The sequence below is a fragment of the Spinacia oleracea genome, chromosome 5 (genome assembly GCF_020520425.1).
Source record: "Spinacia oleracea cultivar Varoflay chromosome 5, BTI_SOV_V1, whole genome shotgun sequence".
Lineage (NCBI taxonomy): Eukaryota > Viridiplantae > Streptophyta > Magnoliopsida > Caryophyllales > Amaranthaceae > Spinacia > Spinacia oleracea.
The window spans coordinates 110,350,661-110,369,612 of record NC_079491.1 but is presented as its reverse complement, the minus strand read 5'-3'; the positions used below and the strand labels follow the sequence as shown (position 1 = coordinate 110,369,612).

The following is an 18,952-nucleotide window of genomic DNA, read 5'->3' as shown; positions in this document are numbered from 1 at the left end:
GGGCTGTAACTACCGAGAGGAGTACTTCGCTCGTCGATAACTCCAGAGGCAGGATATCCTTACTAGCTCAGCATAAATAATTGAAGGGACATGCGTTAACTATTAAACTAATCTGAGTTGATTTTAGCAATATGCAACATATAATACTAATTCGATCGTGATTATCTGATTTAAATAGCATTAAGGGACCTAGCATGATAATCCAATTTCCCAAAAATATTATATTGGTTAGGCGTGATAGAACAATCAGATTCAGTTAATTTAACAGTGCATAAAAAGGGCGAGGAAAGCAGTTAAATCATCGAAAAGGGACACATTACGACGCACCCTTGAGAGGTGCGTCACGGTTCTCAGAAAACTAACCACTTTGACTTTGCTATTTCTCCTTTTTATTTAACGAATCTCAATTATGGGACATGATACGTTCTGTTCGATTTATGGATCGATTGCGACAGAACGCGTGAACAGTTTCGCAGCGTGAGGCTTAGGCTAAGGGTTTGAGTCAATACTCAGAATATAATTGTGTGTTGTGTGTGTTCTTTTCACGTCGAATTTAGGGGTCTATTTATAGGGAAGAGTTCGTGGAAAGATAGAATTGCAGAGTTCTAATCCACAAAGAATTAGGAAAAAACACGTACCCAGGTATTTTCAGCGCCCAGGCCTGGGCGCCGAAGATTTCAGCACCCAGAGCCAGGCGTTGAAAATAGGGTCTGGGCTGTTTTCTTTAGTCAGATTCGGATTCCTGAAATCCGTAGAGTTTGAGACTTAATCGAGTCTTTTAGCGCGTATCAATTTTATGACGGAATGCGTCTGGGCCCGTTACGAACTCTAAGCTCGTTAGGATTTTAATTAATACGTAACTCTTATTTCCGAATCATATTAGGAATAGGATTCTCGCAGTTTTATATCTCATTTAGGATTTATGTTGGAATGCAACACCTAATTCTGACAGGTTTCTATCCTTTATGATTTGCCACTTTTAGAAGCTACCTTTTACGACAGTTACTATTTTTAACAGGTTTCCATAAATAGCAGGTTTCTATAGATAGCAGGTTTCGGGTGAAACGAGAAGGGTGATTGAGATTCGTTATTTTATAGGAGATGCGTTTTCAAGTGGAGATTTATGTTTTCATCATCGAACCTTCCCTTTCGGGAATGGGGACAAAAGTAGGTGTCTACAGTTAGCCCCCACAGTAGGTTTCGGGTGAAATGAAAAGGGGAATTGAGATTCGTTCATTTTATAGGAGATGCGTTGTCAAGTGGAGATTTATGCTTTCATCATCGAACCTTTCCCTTCAAGTAGGTGTCTACAGTTAGCCCCCACTTTTACTGAGTCTTGGAGTAAGACGATGGTCAAAGTATTAGACGGAGTGCGTCATACAAGCCGTGGCGTATGTGACCTGTTTTGCGAGGGTCTCACGAGCCCCCGAGTGATAACATTTGACTTAAGGGTCATCACTTGAAGTGTCGACATATCCCTCACGTGTCATTGGGATTTGTCAACTGATAATATAGAAACTTCCTCACTTTGTCATTGAAAGGATCTAAAGGTGCGTAGAAACTCCCTCACTTTGTCATTGGGAGTAGCTACAGATGTTTTCGAAATCAAAGCTATAAAGTGTAATTGGGCCTGGCCAAGCCCAATCACGAGGTAAAAGTGTTTTTAAAGATTCTCATTTTCAAGGCTAGCTAAACGAGAAAACCCCCTTGTTTTTATGGGACGTAAAACGAAGGAAAATCCAACACATCGCTTTTTTTGGAAAAAACGGAAAACCAATCCTTTTAATTTTTGGAAAAGGGAAAACCAGAAAAAGTTATCGCTGCAGCGACTAAGGACCTGCACGGTTAGTGATGCAGACCCCGCCGGCTAAAGATGGCGAGCCTGTCCGCTAAGGGTGGACACCCCGTCCGATAGAATTGGACGAATCTGTTTTTGAATTTTGAAAATAAGGACCTACGCGGTTTGTGACGTAGACCCCGCCGGCTAAAGATGGCGAACCTGTCCGCTAAGGGTGGACACCCCGTCCGATAGAAGTGGACGAATCTATTTTGAAATTTGTTTTGCTTTTTTGAAAATAAGGACCTACGTGGTTTGTGACGTAGACCCCGCCGACTGAAGATGGCGAGCCTGTTTTAATTTTGAAGACCTTATTTTTTCGAAAATTGAGGACCTGCGCGGCTAGTGACGCAGACCCCGCCTGCTGAGGGTGGGCGAGCCCTGTCCGCTAAGGGTGGACGTCCCTGAATTTGTTTTTTTGATTTGGGAACTCGCGCGGTTGGTGACGCGATCTTGAAGACTGAAGATGGGCAAGTTCCTATTTCTTTGATTTTTTGTGATTTCTTTTGAGAATTTCTTTTTATTCATTCTTGCAAGAGCGAATTCTTTCGAGGGATGCTCGAATTTAGTTGTAACCTGAACGTGGGCTGACAACGTGTTCAGACGGATCTTTGTCTTGCGACCGTCTGCTTTCGTGATTTCGAGCTAGTCTTTACGGCTCGACTTCGTCTTTGATCAGAGGACCGTGCACAAGTGTCAGTGACGTCCTTTTGATGAGGTCGAACCTGTTGTCGTTCTTTTTTTGAGATATCCAAACATGATATGGTGTATGGCGCAGTCCGGGAATGTGATTTTGATTGCGCGCTCCTTGTTGGAGTCTATTTTTTCACGAGCCCCCAAGCACTAGGGCTCGTCGATTGTTTTTCGCATCTTGTAATCATGTTCGGGGTCATGCTCGTATGTGCGAGCGACCTTTTATAGTGGTGTGCTACTTTAGCGAAGCCGTAGAGTGCGACTTTAGTTTTCAGGCGACATCCGGTTTTAGCTTGGGCCGGATTAATCCTTTGACAGAAAAACATTTTTTATTTGGAAAACCAATGACTTGACGACACATATTTTTGGTGTTTCGAAGAATGAGCATGATATTTAACTTGTTTTTTTTTGAAAAGTGTACATAAGCATTTTCTGAGACGAGTCTAAGTTTCGAGCAAGTTTTAATGTTATATATTTTTTCTTGCTTATTTGGGAGCTAAAGGTGCTTTGGGCTTGATCCTACTTGCAATAGGGCCTCGTGTTTAGCAACACGGTCTTAAGTCCTTTCCTGTTCCGTGTTTTGTGAAATCTGGGCCTTGGGCTGCATTTTCAGCGCCCAAGGCCAGGCGTTAAACATTTCGGCGCCCAGCCGTGGGCGCTGAAAGTCTTTTCCTGGTGATTTTTGACTTTCGGATTTCCTAACACGTTTCCGAATGGGATCAGGATGTCATTGGGTGCGTTCAGCTATATATAGGGGCTAGATACGTCCTTATTTTCCACCACTCTCAAATTCTTTCTTTCCTTTTTGCTGTGCTTTAATTACTCATTGCTTTTACCATGTCGATCCCTACTTTCTCACTCCAACGGACTGTTAGGCGTTGGCTACGGGCCCTTACTCCTACAGAAAAAGTTTTGTTAAAAGAATACCACTTAGAGGCACTTTTAGGCTTACAACAAATTAATATTGATTATAACTTTCTGCATGCTGCCCTAAGCTTTTGGGAATCCGATCATCATGTTTTTGCCTTTCGGGGCAACGAAATATGTCCTTTGCCCGATGAATTTGCTGCAATCCTTGGTTATCCTACTAATGCTACTCCTGTTACCCCTGGCACTATTGAAGAGGGTAAAACAACCATAAGGGCTTTCCTAGGATTAGATGATAACATGTTTGCTGAAATTGTTGTAGATGATAAGGTTAACTTGGCAAAACTTGTAAAACATCACTTTAGGCCTAGTAAGAATATGACCGAACAGAAATTGAATATTCGAGCCCTTGTATATTGCTTGCTGAATCATTATTTGCTATCGAATAACAATGGTGAGTTCGGTGACATAAGGTTGATCCCCTTGATTAGCCAGATGGAAAGTTGCTATTCTATCATGCCGTTGGTTGTTGCCGAGACTTTGCTGAGTGCGGATGAGTTGAAGAAGGATGCCAAATCCGAACATTTTATGGGAAGCCCCCTATTACTGCAGGTGATCGATTTTTCCTTGCGCACGTATACGTCCTTTTTGCATATTTTTTTTTTGCCTGGGGCTGAGTTTCAGCGCCCAGGGCTGGGCGCTGGAGTTTTCGGCGCCTGGTCCTGGGCGTTGAAACTGCGCCCTAGGGACCATTTTTTTCATTCTTTTGATTCGACTGTACCTGTTTTCGCAGATTTGGCTTGCGGAACGGCTTAGACTTTTGGAAGCTCCTGCCGATCCTAAACATTATCGCCCTATAGCCTTGGGTAACCGAAAATACTTGCACCAAGGCCAGGATGAGGCCGAATGGACCTCCTTTTTTACTTATGGAATTTGTTCTATTAAGTGGGTGGTACCATGGTGGGGTTTGACTACTATGACAGGGGGTTCTGATGTATCGGTTTATGTTGCTTTGTTGGGGCTGTCTCGTCCCATTTATATTTTCCCTTACCGAGTCATGCGTCAATATGGTTTAAGGCAGACTATCCCCTTTTCTGATACGGTACCACCTAAGGTAGCGGCCTTTTCACAAACACGGGTCTTTAGCGTGGGCTAAGTATTATGATGGTCTCCCGCGTTGGGCCGTAGCTACAAATGGCTTTGTGGGTCTTTCTGAAAACTACAAGTTGTGGATGAGCTCTGATGATAAAGATGTGAGGACCGAGGCTCGAAATGGGGAGCCGACTGAGCTTTTGATACCTCGTATTCGTGTTAAATATGAGGGTCCTGATTCTGCCAGACCTTGTACCTATAGTAGTAAGACTGTGAAAGCTCGTCCGGATCGAAAGCGAAAGGAAGTTCCTCCCCGTTCCAGTTTCAGGCCTAAAAAGATGCCTAACATGAAGGGGCCTGCTGTTGTTAAAAGAAATGCAAGCTCTCGCGGAGATCGTCTCCGGAACAATGTATGGGTTAGGAAGGCTCAGCCGCCTGTAGAAACAGTGGCTAGTCTAGTTGATGATAATAATCCTTCTCCCACCATTGCCTGTGCCCTCGAGGCTGAGCGGGCTATAACTGAGAATGTTTCTGAAGCCTTGGCATCTTTGGAAGTTAGTGTCTAGGAGCCGGTTCTTATGGAGATTGACATTAGGGCAGCGCAGAAGACTGTGGGGGTGGATCCTGCGAATATTGCCCTCTACAAGACTTTATTTGATGATCCAGAAGAACTAGAGTAGTGTAGTTCTTGCTAGGGTGTAGGTGCCCTCCATTTATTTCAGTCGTGTTTATTTTTATTTTTAGCACTCTGTTTTCCTTCTTATTATTTTTAATAAAGGCGTATTTTTATTTTTATTTTTCATTTTCATTTATTTTTGTTTCTCCTCTTTTTTATGTATTTTATATGTCTAACACTTTTTGCACAAAGAATTTTTTTTTTTGGACTGAATCCTTGGTACGTATCTTGTAAGAATCAGGTCGCGCGTAGTTCTAGCTTTTGAATAAGTTCTAGTATGCCGGATTTCGGTAGATATGCCCTGAGGTGGAAACATATTACTTAATCGGTCAAATGAGTGAAGTATTATCATTATTTTCATCTGCCGTTTTTTTTTTTTGCCATAAGTCGCGTAAAATATGAAACTCGAAATTCGACTAATTTGTATGGCTATATTCTTGGTTGGTAAGCCTATTTGGATACGTACTGTACCCCCCAAGTGTTCGTTATTTTTCCGTTGTGTGCGGATAAAATGACGAGCACTTCTGAAAAGAATTTTTTTTTTTTGTCAGGCAGAGAGTTTCAACGCCCAGGCTGGGGCGTCAGAAATTCCGGCGCCCAGCCCTGGGCGCTGAAAATGACTTGGGCGGTTAATTTTTGACGCTTTGCTTCACATGTTCTTGCATTTCTTTTTTTTGTGCCTTGATATTTTGCTCGTATTTAAAGGACAATTTTGAGGCTACTTTGGAGGCTTTTTTGACTGTTAGCGTGAAATGCGTTTTTGTCCGAATCAATTTTTTCTATTCGTGACTCGAAACAATTTTGAAAATGGGGTTAGGGTGCGGAGGTTATGAAGATCTTTGTGTAGGTTTTTGAGGTGTTGTTAGTGAAGGGTATGATGGAATCTGTGTTTTATGAATCTTTTTTTTTTTTTGTAACATTTGCATTGTTTTGGATTTTGATTTCCTTTGATTCTGGGTTGCATGGACTGACTCTTATGATGACACTGGTTTGGCTTATTAGGTTTTAGGGATATGAATGGGATAGTGTGGTTTATTTTGTGGGTTTCGGGAATTGGTTCCCATGGCACTATTTCAAAACCGAGTGGGCTTTGTTTGTTGGGCCTGGAGTGGGCCGCCTCTTTATTTTTGTATTTTGCAAGTACATTTGGTGTTTATTTAGTGTTAGAATAAAATTTTAGGAGAAATATTATGCCTTTATTGATTCGGAAAGTAAGGAAAACACACTGAAATAAAACTGACCCATATTCTAAGGGGCCTTAGGACCATCTAAAGTCTCTATTATTTTTTTTTCTATCAATCTAAAGAACTACTAGGCGCTTTTTACTAATGGTGCTCTATGTGGCTCAAGCCTGGGGTTTAGTCTCATAAAACTTCGGTCCTTCACCGCTATTCATCTTGAATTCCATTCCTTTTGCATTGACCCACTGATATGTCTTCACCCATCCGTTCTCGACCTCTTATAGTGTTGATGCAAGAGAGATTAACTGGGTTGGATTGAAACCTTCATCTTGTAAAGCTAGGGTAGTCATCACAGTCTCGTTCTCCATAGGCCTCGATTCGTTAAACAATGTCCATAGAGCCTGGTTGTCCAATATTTCAGCTGTTTTAGTCTTGGTGAGGTGGGGTGCCTCATCCAAGGTGTGGCAGTCATGGAAAATTTCAAATCCGGGTTTTAGCAAGCCATCCTGAACGAAGGGTTCAGGGAAATCACAGCATGGGTGTTCTTCTCCTTCCCGAACGAACATCCCGTTAAGGGTCCTTTGATATGGGGGAAGGAGGGTGATTTGTTTGGCTTTGTTAAGGCGTAGCCTAGACAGGTGGTCAGCAATATCTTCCTCCGTTGGTTCATAACCTAAGCCAAAGGGAGTAGATTTGTCGGGAAAAGGATGGAATGTGTATTCCTTCTTCCTTATGCCCAATGGGGTTCCTGGGAAATAACCTTGAGCTAACAGCATTCTAGGGATGACTCAGGATGCATGCGGGTCTAGGAATGCTGGGTCATAATCATCGATGAACTGGATTGTTTCTTCCATTTGAAACCCGTAAAGGTCGTCTGCAGTTTCGGCCGTTCCAACCATAGTGCAACTGACGTCGAGAGGAGGGGCGCGGATTTCTAGTATTACCCCGTTATGGTTAAGTTTAACCATTTGGTGCAAGGTAGAAGCCACACCTCCTAAGTCATGGAGCCAAGGCCGCCCCAAGAGGAGGTTAAAAGTGGGCTTGATGTCGATTATTACTCCGTGGTGCGTGCCACAGGCCCGGTTTGTATGGTAAGGTTGATTTTTCCCAATACAGGCCTTCGGGAGTTATCATAAGCTCGTACGCCTTGCGTGGAGGTTTGGAAGTCATCGTTTCCCAGCCCCAAGCAATGGGCGATTCGCAATGGGCAGACATTAACCGCCGAACCATTATCTACGAGCGCTAGGGGGATGTTTTGTCCTTTGCATCCAACCACTAGGTAAAGGGCTTTATTGTGAGCACCCCCCTCTTTGGGTAAGTCTTTATCAGTGAGAACTATGGCCTTTTCTCCAGCATCTCTCGTGACATGGCTAACTAATGAGTCAGGTGTGATATCTGTAGGTACTGAGATGAGGTCAAGTGAGCGAATAAGCTTTTCGCGATGTTCCTTTGAAGTACACATAAGATCCCAAATGGTAATCTCGGCCTTGGTTCTTTTTAGTTGTTTTAGGAGAGGATTTTCAATGACTTCCGCGACGGTGGCGTGCCGTCCATTCTCAGGAGTTTGCCTAACCGGGATGTCGTCCATAGGAGGTGGGTGAATATCCGGTTGGTATATTCTTCCGGATCGGGTGAGGTTGTCGACCTCGGGCTCCTGAGGGGTGGTGTCAATGAGAGCATACCCTGGCCAAGTTTCAGTGAAGAGGTCCTGGCCCGACACTTGAGATAGGTAAATATCTTCAGCATCATCATTCCACACACCGCACACTTCCCTCTCGATTCGATCCATAGGGACCACAGCGAGTGGTGCACCTTAAGGTGTAATATACACCGTGGGATCGAAATTCTCTGGTTGGTCGAGAGAGATGTGACAAGAGCCGAGTGGGCTCTTGTTGTTGTTGGGTTTGCCAACGTTAGGGAGAGGTATCACTTCATCCTCTATCATGTCCTGGATCGTATGTTTTAGATTCCAGCAGTTTTCAGTGTCATGCCCATTTCCTTGATGGAATTTGCAGTAAGTACCTTCGACCCAATATTTGCTTTTGACAGGAGGGTCACGGGTGGGGCCTATAGGTCTCAGCTTTCCTTGGTTAGTCTTTCAAAGGCTTGTACCAAAGTCGACCCGAGTGGGGCAAACTTTCGGTCTCGGACCCATCTTCCAGGGTTTCTTCGGGCGGGAGTTTCTTTTACAGCATGGACTTCTTGGGCTTGGGATGTGTTACCCCGATTATAGGTGTTGTTCTTATATGTGGGTTTGCTTTGTATGGTTTTGGCGAGGTCGTCCTCGATCTTTATTCCCACATCATAAACTCTTTTGAAAGTGTCAAGTCCCAGGTACCTAAGGTGTTGTCTGTAAGCCGGGTCCAGGTTGTCAATGAATTTTTGGACCAATTCTGTTTCAGGAGGCCTATTGATTAGCTGGGCCGCCTGGTCCCTCCATCTACCAAAGTAGGTCGTGAAACCCTCATTTTTGGAAGAGAACTTCCAGCTCGCGCATGGTGACTTGGAAATCCATGTTCGACGAGTATTGCTTCATGAAGACATTGACAAAGTCTTCCCAAGTGGGGAAGAGCTTAGGGTCCTGGTGATAGTACCATTTGAGCGGCACAGGTTCCAAGGACAAAGGAAAGGCAGGTAAGTACATGGACTTGTCCACGCCTTTCAAATTCATGGCATTCACAAAGCTCAGTAGATGATCACGGGGGTTGTCCGTGGCCTTGAACTTTGGTAAGTCAGATGAACTGAACTTTTCTGGTAGTTTGCCATGAAAAGGTTCAGGATCGAGGGAGAAGTATTTGCTTCCCATGGTTAGCTGTAGGACCATTTTTTCAATCCTCTTCTCGTTATCGAGGTCATTTTTGGCTTGCGCAGCCGCTAAAGCTTCATTTTCCATTTTTAGTTGGCCCATGAGTCGGGTCATTTGAGCCATCTGCTCTTGCAAATCTTCGATGGACATGTTTGAAGGTGCGAATCGAGGTTGGGGAAGCGGAGATCCTTGAAATGAGGGATGACGGACGAAGCTTGGAGTCACTAAACTTGGTGTTGGCGATGTATCTTCAAGGCGCACTAACTGTTGATTCCCTGATCGGCACCAAGTGGCAGGACCAGTCCTAGGCATAAGATAAGCTAAAGTTTAGGTTCCCAAAGTTTCAAGCATTACTTAGTCTAGACTTCGACTCTCTAAATTGGTTTTTCACTCTTTCTTTTGTCGGTACACTTTTTGGTTTTTTTTTTTTAATATTTTGGTCATTCTTTGGATTTTCGAAACACTTGCCCGTGTGACATTCATAGTTATTAGCACGTTCGGTTTTGGTGCCGAGCATTGTCGTCGTAGGAGACCTAACAACGACACAAAGAGTTATTAATTTTTCACGAGTCGCTTTTGAAATCGAGTGCTTTTCTTACGCCCTCGCAGCAATTTTTTTTTCGAACAGTTTTTTTTTGCTACGTATATTTTTTCATTCGCGGGCACCGAGGCTGTTGTGCCTGACCAAAAGGCCAGGCAACAACTTCAGCGCCCAGCAGTGGGCGTGAGAAATTTTGGCGCCCAGCCAGGGGCGTTGAAAATGCGTCCCTGGCTGGTTCTCGTTTTCTGTTTGCGTATACTTTTGTTTTTGCGACTTCGATTTGCGTGCTTGCTTAATAATGTCCTTTACGCGTAACAGCGTTTGTGGGATTCGTTACAGGCCATCCCGAGCGTCGCTTATTTTTGTGGCGATCATTCGGGTTTGCGGAACACGTGTTTCGGTATAACTCTTTGGCAAATTAGTCTATGAATGTTTGGGCAATTTTTTAAGGTCGTTGGTTTTCTAGGATAGTTTGTCGCACACAATCACATATTTCGCTGCACATAACTACATTACAAACATGGATTTGAAAATTAAATATGCCACGTAGTTTATGATAGGCCTCTATGGGTAGTTTATTTGCGCCTGGCTTGGTACCGCTTCTATCGTAGATCCAACACATGCCCCGATCGAGGTAGTGTCTTCAACAGACGAATTTCGCCCAAGAGGCCAACCCGCAAGTGCAAGCCAAGGGGGCATGCAGGCGAGAGGGACCTAATGAGCGAGCGATTGGGTTCGGGATAGGTGTACTACCTGCACAAGTACCGAGTGGGAAACATGCGCGGCGTATGCACACCCCTATTGGCGGGAAAAGGTATCCTTAGTCCCAACTCCCGAGGGAGCCGAGATTCGTTATGCGGTTCTGCCCGTTCACATTAATATGCTGATTTTCAGGTCGTCCCAACTTGATGGGGAAATAAACGCGGGGTAGGATCGTTTCACCCTTCGGCTATTTTGATTACCTATAAGCACGAGTATTTCCTTCACTATCCCCAGTGGAGTCGCCACTGTGAGGGGGTCGAAAAAGCACGAGGCTAATGCGTGACCTCGTCCCTCGTGGGTGTGACGATTCTTTTTATTCAATCAAGTGTAATTGGATTTCCTGTGAGTTTACACCCAATTGACTAGTAATATAGGAGTCGCCATTCAGTTTTTAACGACAATGAGAAAAACAGACAAAACCCGGTTATCGTGACATAAAGGGAGTGCAATTATGTTTGACCACGACGGCCGTAGGTTCCCTTGTGATCCCTGGTGCGGGGATCTCTCAACATACACCCGCAAGGTAGAGATTGAGGGTTCGGGGGACTGTAACTACCGAGAGGAGTACTTCGCTCGTCGATAACTCCAGAGGCAGGATATCCTTACTAGCTCAGCATAAATAATTGAAGGGACATGCGTTAACTATTAAACTAATCTGAGTTGATTTTAGCAATATGCAACATATAATACTAATTCGATCGTGATTATCTGATTTAAATAGCATTAAAGGACCTAGCATGATAATCCAATTTCCCAAAAATATTATATTTGTTAGGCGTGATAGAACAATCAGATTCAGTTAATTTAACAGTGCATAAAAAGGGCGAGGAAAGCAGTTAAATCATCGAAAAGGGACACATTACGATGCACCCTTGAGAGGTGCGTCACGGTTCTCAGAAAACTAACCACTTTGACTTTGCTATTTCTCCTTTTTATTTAACGAATCTCAATTATGGGATAGGATACGTTCTGTTCGATTTATGGATCGATTGCGACAGAACGCGTGAACAGTTTCGCAGCGTGAGGCTTAGGCTAAGGGTTTAAGTCAATACTCAGAATATAATTGTGTGTTGTGTGTGTTGTGTGTGTTCTTTTCACGTCGAATTTAGGGGTCTATTTATAGGGAAGAGTTCGTGGAAAGATAGAATTGCAGAGTTCTAATCCACAAAGAATTAGGAAAAAACACGTACCCAGGTATTTTCAGCGCCCAGGCCTGGGCGCCGAAGATTTCAGCGCCCAGAGCCAGGCGTTGAAAATAGGGTCTGGGCTGTTTTCTTTAGTCAGATTCGGATTCCGGAAATCCGTAGAGTTTGAGACTTAATCGAGTCTTTTAGCGCGTATCAATTTTATGACGGAATGCGTCTGGGCCCGTTACGAACTCTAGGCTCGTTAGGATTTTAATTAATACGTAACTCTTATTTCCGAATCATATTAGGAATAGGATTCTCGCAGTTTTCTATCTCATTTAGGATTTATGTTGGAATGCAACACCTAATTCTGACAGGTTTCTATCCTTTATGATTTGTCACTTTTAGAAGCTACCTTTTACGACAGTTACTATTTTTAGCAGGTTTCCATAAATAGTAGGTTTCGGGTGAAATGAAAAGGGGAATTGAGATTCGTTCATTTTATAGGAGATGCGTTGTTAAGTGGAGATTTATGCTTTCATCATCGAACCTTTCCCTTTCGGGAATGGGGACAAAAGTAGGTGTCTACAACGCCCACGAGGGACGAGGTCATGCATTAGCCTCGTGCTTTTTCGACCCCCTCACAGTGGCGACTCCACTGGGGATGTTAATGAAATACTTGTGCTCGTAGGTAATCAAAATAGACGAAGGGTGAAACGATCCTACCCCGCGTTTATTTCCCTATCAAGTTGGGACGACCTGAAAATCAGCATATTAATGTGAACGGACAGAACCGCATAACGAATCTTGGCTCCCTTGGCATGTTTCATCTCGGGAGTTGGGAATAAGGATACCCATCGCAACCCGGGGGGTGCAAACGCTTCGAATGTTGTCCACTCGGCACTTTCGCTAGTAGTACACCTATCCCAAACCCAATCGCTCGCCCCCTAGGTCCCTCTCATTGGTGCATGCCCCCTTGGCTTACATCGTGATTTGCCTCTTGGGACGAAATTCGCTCGTGAATGCACTACCTCGACCGGGGCATGTGTTGGATCGACGATAGAAGCGGTACCAAGCCGGCGCAAATATTACCCATAGAAGCCTATCATAAACTCGTGACATATTATTTTGCTTCATGTTGTAATGTTAGTTGTGTGTAGCGAATTATGTGATTGTGTGTGACAAATAATGCTAGAAAACCAACGACCCTAAAAATTGCCCAAACATTCATAAACACCAATTGGCCAAAGAGTTATACCAAAATACGTGTTCCGCAACCCCGGGCGATCGCCACAAAAATAAGCGACGCCCAGGACGGCCTGTAACGGATTCCACAGCGCTGCACAACGCGTAAAGGACGTTATTAGGCGAGCACGCAAAATTAAGTCGTACATACGAAAAAAGAGATACGCGAACGGAATACGAGTACCAGTCAGGGACGCATTTTCAGCGCCCCTGGCTGGGCGCCAATCATTTTCAACGCCCAGAGCTGGGCGCTGAAGTTGCTGCCTGGCCTTTTGGTCAGGCACAGCAGCTTCGGTACCCGCGCATAAAGTATACGTAGCAATAAAAAAAAATTCGTAACAAATTTGCTACGAGGACGTATGAAAAAAGGCACTCGATTCTAAGAACGACTTATAAAATAAATAACTCCTTGTGTCGTCACTATACCTCCTATGACGACTATGTTCGGCACTAAAACCAAGCACGCTGATTAAATGACCTTGAATGTCACATGGGCAAAGTATTCAAAAAATGATATTCAAATAAACTTTTCAAGGAAAAATAATGTTCGAATAAAAAAATAAAAAAATCCGAGTCTAGACTAGGCTATGCCAAAGTACAATCTAAATCCAAAGTCTTTGTTTTCTTATACATAGAATCGGTCCTAACGCTTGGAGTCGTTCTGCAAGTTAAAAGGTTAAACCATATTGAGTCTCCCTTCCTAACATTTAAAATAAATCAATAAGCACCCATATGTAATTGTCATCCCTTGCTAAGAATCTACGGCCTCAATACTCTCTCTCACCAATAAAAAGAATATATTATGTAATTCAAGTATTTGCAAAATGGAAACAGTCACATTCTGAAAATCATTCCTCCATAGTCGCACAACCCCCAAAGTGAGCTTAAGGTGTCAATACTATTGGCAAAAAAAAAAAATTAATGGCCTCGAGGCTTATGATCACATTGGGTCATGACTATCATAGTCCTCTCGAGCCACTCTGTAACACCCCGTATTTTTAAGCTTCTTTTATTATTCTGTAATTACGATTATTAACGTAATTACGTCCTAAATTTTTCCGAAATTATTTTAAAATTTTCTTATTATGTTCACGTTTTTATTGTGACATGATACAAGATATTTAATCCCATTTTTATTGGTCATGTTTGACTTTTGTCTCTCATCTTTTAGCCCAAGTATTGATTTTATCCCAAAAATCTGATTATTATTCTTGAGTGATTTCAATTTTACCCTTGGTCAATTAAAGACCAAAGACCATCTTTTTGTTGTCTGCCTTCTTCTTCTTCCTTTACACGTATGAAGAGCTTGCTCACCAAGCTCCTTGATTTTTCAAGATTCAATCCAAATTCATTGCAAATTCCAATTTTCTTTCTTCCTCTCTTATGCGTGGCAAAAATCAGGACATTTTGTTTGCCAAATGTCTAATTTCTTTATACTCTTCCATGACTCATCATATCAAGAATTTTCTATAAATAGCCATTGAAACTCCATCGTTGCTCAAGCTAAAACCAATTAATCTTTCTGATTGTATTTAGCCTAATTTAACTTGCTTCCCCTCTATTTTTCCCTTGTTAAAATTCAAGAAAACCATTAAGACTACTCATTTTCTCTCTCCTCCATTCGACCACCGCGGCACGCCGCTACTGCCACCACCTTCTTCCGTCGGATCTTCCCTTCGCCGCCCAGAACTCAGCCCCGGCGTCACATTATCTTCGTCGCCGGAGTCTACCGTGGCCCTGTTGGCTGTTGCTACGGGTGTTGTGTTGCGTGAGTTGCTTGCTTCCTGTTGCTTCATTGTTTCGTTTCTTTACCTGCTACTGCTCCTTGAATTTAATTGAATGGTTTCATAAACAAAGCTATTTTGGATACCAAGGAGGTGGACCATGAGTTTTGGATTATAATAAAGTGGACCATGAGTTATTATGAAAGGAACAAATGTTTTGGGCCTTTATCCACAACTAACGTATAAAAGGCTAATAAGTAAGTAATCTGATTCTTTTTTTTTGGCTATTAAGATTAATCAAAGATTTTTGTGAAGAAAATGATTAACTTTTATGGTTGGTATATTTTGAGGTTTATTGTGGAATTAAATGACAAAGATCAAGGATTTTGGGATTCTAAGTTGAGATTCGTACTAAATTAAGCATGCGGTTTACGATCAAGGTAATTATTATGTCTAGCATTTTATCTTATGTGCCCGTATATGTTATATAATTTTTATGTCCAGCATTTAAGCTTTATATGCCCGTATGTGTGTTATTTATGATTATTATGTGATTTATGTGCTAATGGCATGATGTATGATTTAATGTTTAAAAGTACGATTATGATAATATGTTATTATTTTATGATGTTAAAGCCCTTGTTCGGGAATAATGACGATATTTATAAAGTTATTTAAAAGAAATACGATGTTGCTTTTGTCGGCCTGGAAAAGTGAACTGAACTAGTAAATGGGCAAGTTACAGGTAGAGACCATGTTAAAGTTAAAGTTTGGGAAACAGTTCCCCCCTGAAAAGATGTAAGAAAAGTCCCGCCAAAGCTTGTACTTGCCAATGAGCTGTAAAGGAAATGATTCCTTGCCGACACAGTTTTCAAGATAACGAGATTAAGTTAGTTATTTCCGAACAATGAATGCTAATGATTAATATGTGCCAAATGATTTATAAAATAAAACCGTTTTGACGGGCTGGAGTAATATTACTGAGTTTTCCACTCATTTTTGGATTTTTTTCTGTGTTTTTTCTGTGTTTTTCCTGTTTTCTATTTTTATGATGATGCACAGGTCCGATTAAGGAGCTCAAGTTGCTCAAATGAGAGTTATTACTGGAGTTGGTTATTTATTATGGAGATATCAAGATGAGAAATTATTATTATGGAAATCCTGTTACTAAGGTTGTTATAAGAATATTGATTTATACTTATTTTTGGGAAAGTTGTATTATTTAAAGGAATGTTATTAAGGATTATTTTATTTGTGGGCCCATACCCACAGGTCCCAGGATTATTTTATGTCTATTTCCGCTGCTAATGATCAGTTAAGTGCGGTCTATTACCGCTAATTAAGGAGCCGAAAAGTCGGGGCGTTACACACTCGCTCCTTGAAGTACTCCTAAGTACGGACTAAACGATTTTCCATGAATGCAACATGACGAACCATGAAAATACCCAAATCGGCATGCCATAAGGCTACCATTGGGGTAAAGCAATACACACTAAAAGGGAAGCCGCACTAATGATTCTAGTCTTGCAAAAATAAAAATTCGATCTACCCAACTAACTACCTTGCCAACATTAAGCAAAATGGCACATGACAAATGAACACCCAAGGGTTAAAATCTAAAGTGTCAACCAACGAAAGTTATGGTCCAATTAGCCTAAGTCTGAAAGTCGCTTGGTCAAGTATTATAGGCTTACTCCACGTTATTATTTTGAGTCTAGGCCACCTCCTTGTATTCATACACGGGTTATAATCAGAAAAATTAATGAAAGTTCGAGTCTAAATCACAACTTCCAATTAAATCCCGGAAACTGGAATCTGAAAAGAAGCCAAAAAATTATTTTCGATGTAATTCTTTCGTTAAATTTCAATAAAGTAAAAACAACATTTTGAATCTACGCTATTTGCACTTTTTAAGAAACGACTAAATACGCTTGCAAAGTAAGACAATTTAAAGGTCCACCCTAGGCCTACTAAAATTAAAGGTCCACTATAGGCCTACCAAACGAGGCTCACTCAGTCTCGCCTCGTGACTCAAAGACCACAACCATCTACCTTTTAGCCCAAATAAAAAGGGGGAGAAATCCCAAGCAAAAAAAGAGAAAGAGAAAAGGGAGAGCGAAAAGAGCGAGCCATGAAATACTTAGCCCGTACCTCCCAAAGTACGAAATTTACCCAAGTAAACGAAGGAAAAGAATTGAGTCAACCAACCCAAATCATACCACAAAAACTACATAAAGTTCTACGATCTTCTACCCTTTCCAATCCTCATGCTTGACTAATACCTATACAAATTATCCTATCTCATTCAACCCATCTTTCAAGCCGTCTTGAGTCAAGAATAAAAAAAAAAGACAAATGAAAAGTACATTCTACGCTTAACGTTAAAAAAAAAAATTAATAAAAAAGAAACTTTCGCCTTTAAAGTTCGTCTAAAAAAAAAGAAGCATTTAGCGCACAAAAAAGATTCGCAAGTATTTGGCACAAAACGAAAAGGAGCAGCACAAAAAGGCAGCCCAGAACACATTTTCAGCGCCCAGACCTGGGCGCCAAAAATAATAACGCCCAGCCCAGGGCGCCGTTCTTGCTTATCACTTTTCAACTTGCAATTCCTAAAAGTGTTCGTATATCTTCCTATATACATGCGGAAGAATAACGAACACTTGGGGGGTAGAAGGATGTAAAATACGCAAAATACGCGCGCTCCAAAATTTTCATACACTTATTTCACCCTATTTCAAATATTACGATTCTACTCGAACGTACTTTTTTAAAATCGGCATTCTAAGAAACCATTTTCTGGCTAAGAACTACGCAAGACCTGATTCCAAATTAAATCTATTTAAGGCGGATACGTAGGCAATCCATGATTCGGTCCAACCAATCTGCAAAAATGTTAAAGCCTATAGAATAACAAGAATAAAAAATAAAGTCCCTTATTGAAATTTAATTACTTGCAATCCAAATCGAAAGAAAAATTTAAGTCAAAGGAAGAATCCAAGTCATCAAGATGCAAAATGAGCACACATCGAAATATAATAAGGGCACGTACCCTTGCCAGAAGGAGCACTCACACTCCTAGGCACTTAGCCAATACTCAAAAGATCGCTTTGCCTCAATTGAATGGGGGCTAGCGCGAGCGTCCATGGCCTCTAAAGTACTCGACTTGACCCTCCCTAAAGCAAAGTAACTCACTTAAAGACCTTCTTTCACCACTAGACACAGTCATAATCGCCAACAAGTAGTAAAGGCAATAAGCTTGCAATAAAGAGGATTGTTCTACGGCATCGCCCCATTGTTCCTTCGAACTCAGGGCACCCGTTCATGGTAATTCAAATCTTGCGAATCCCCTTTGAAAAAATCAGACATTGTCAATAGGACTTGGCACTTAACCAAGGCTCACCCTACTCAGACATATGACACGGGCATCTAAAATCGAAATCTGAAAGCATCATTAATGAGAAGACATAATAGCAACTGGGGGCTAAAAATTGAAATGAAAGAGCTAGGGAAAGAACTAAGTATACCTTGACCTTTTGCACAGACATACACCAAGTAAATTTAAGTCAATTTGAAAGCGATTTATACTCCCGCAATTCTGGAAAAGATGGCCCTAAAAGCCTAAAGCATGTGCCACACGGGCACAAGTAATATCTTGACGCCTGCACCCTGGCTTCCAGCAAATCCTTAGACAGCATTCCAAAAATCGTAACAGTATTTTGATTCACTCATGTAATCCTGTACGAACCCTTCTATAAGTCAACTTACTTAGGACACCTCGGATTGTACACAGTAGGACTCAGATTTCAAATAATCTTGAAAGACTTCTTCGAACATAATAAAGTGTCGTTGGTTTAAGCTAAGTATGCGTTTATCTCGATGTTGCAAGTGAGTCAAAAAGATTTCAAAATATGATTATGGGTAAAGAAAGGCACCTAGCTTTTGGTCAAGGCACACTTCAACATGTGACTACCTTGACCATGGGAATGTCGCACAATACGACATTTACAAGAGAAGTAGCAAATCACTACTCGAACGTACCTCGCACTAAACGAGTCTGGTTCAAACTATTCATGATCCATGTCAGCATGAATGCATAAAAACGTATGCCAAGCATTATAGCACCAAGCCAATCCCGTAGCTACAATTGGGGACTTGAGAAAGACACTCTAAAAATGCTTGAAATGACGATTTTATCGCAAATTCTCGACGCTAATGCTATACACACGTCATAGGGGCACAATCCTAAGGTTTAATCGTGTAAAACGAACCTTTGAATGGCTACAACCCCTCCCAAATTCTAAGAACTACTTAGAATATATAAAGTCACCCCACTAACAAGGGTAACTGAAAATCGCGAGTCACCAAAACTCCGATCAAACTACTGCACATAATGCCCGCCCT

At 41.9% G+C, this 18,952-nt stretch overlaps 1 long non-coding RNA gene across 1 annotated transcript; it reads left to right on the top strand.

Moving 5' to 3' along the window:
* Positions 1-13,968: 13,968 nt before the first annotated feature.
* LOC110777536 (uncharacterized) lies at positions 13,969-15,835 on the top strand. The gene is made up of 2 exons (XR_008921854.1): positions 13,969-14,991; positions 15,614-15,835. It is a non-coding gene; the product is annotated as an uncharacterized lncRNA (long non-coding RNA).
* Positions 15,836-18,952: the final 3,117 nt, after the last annotated feature.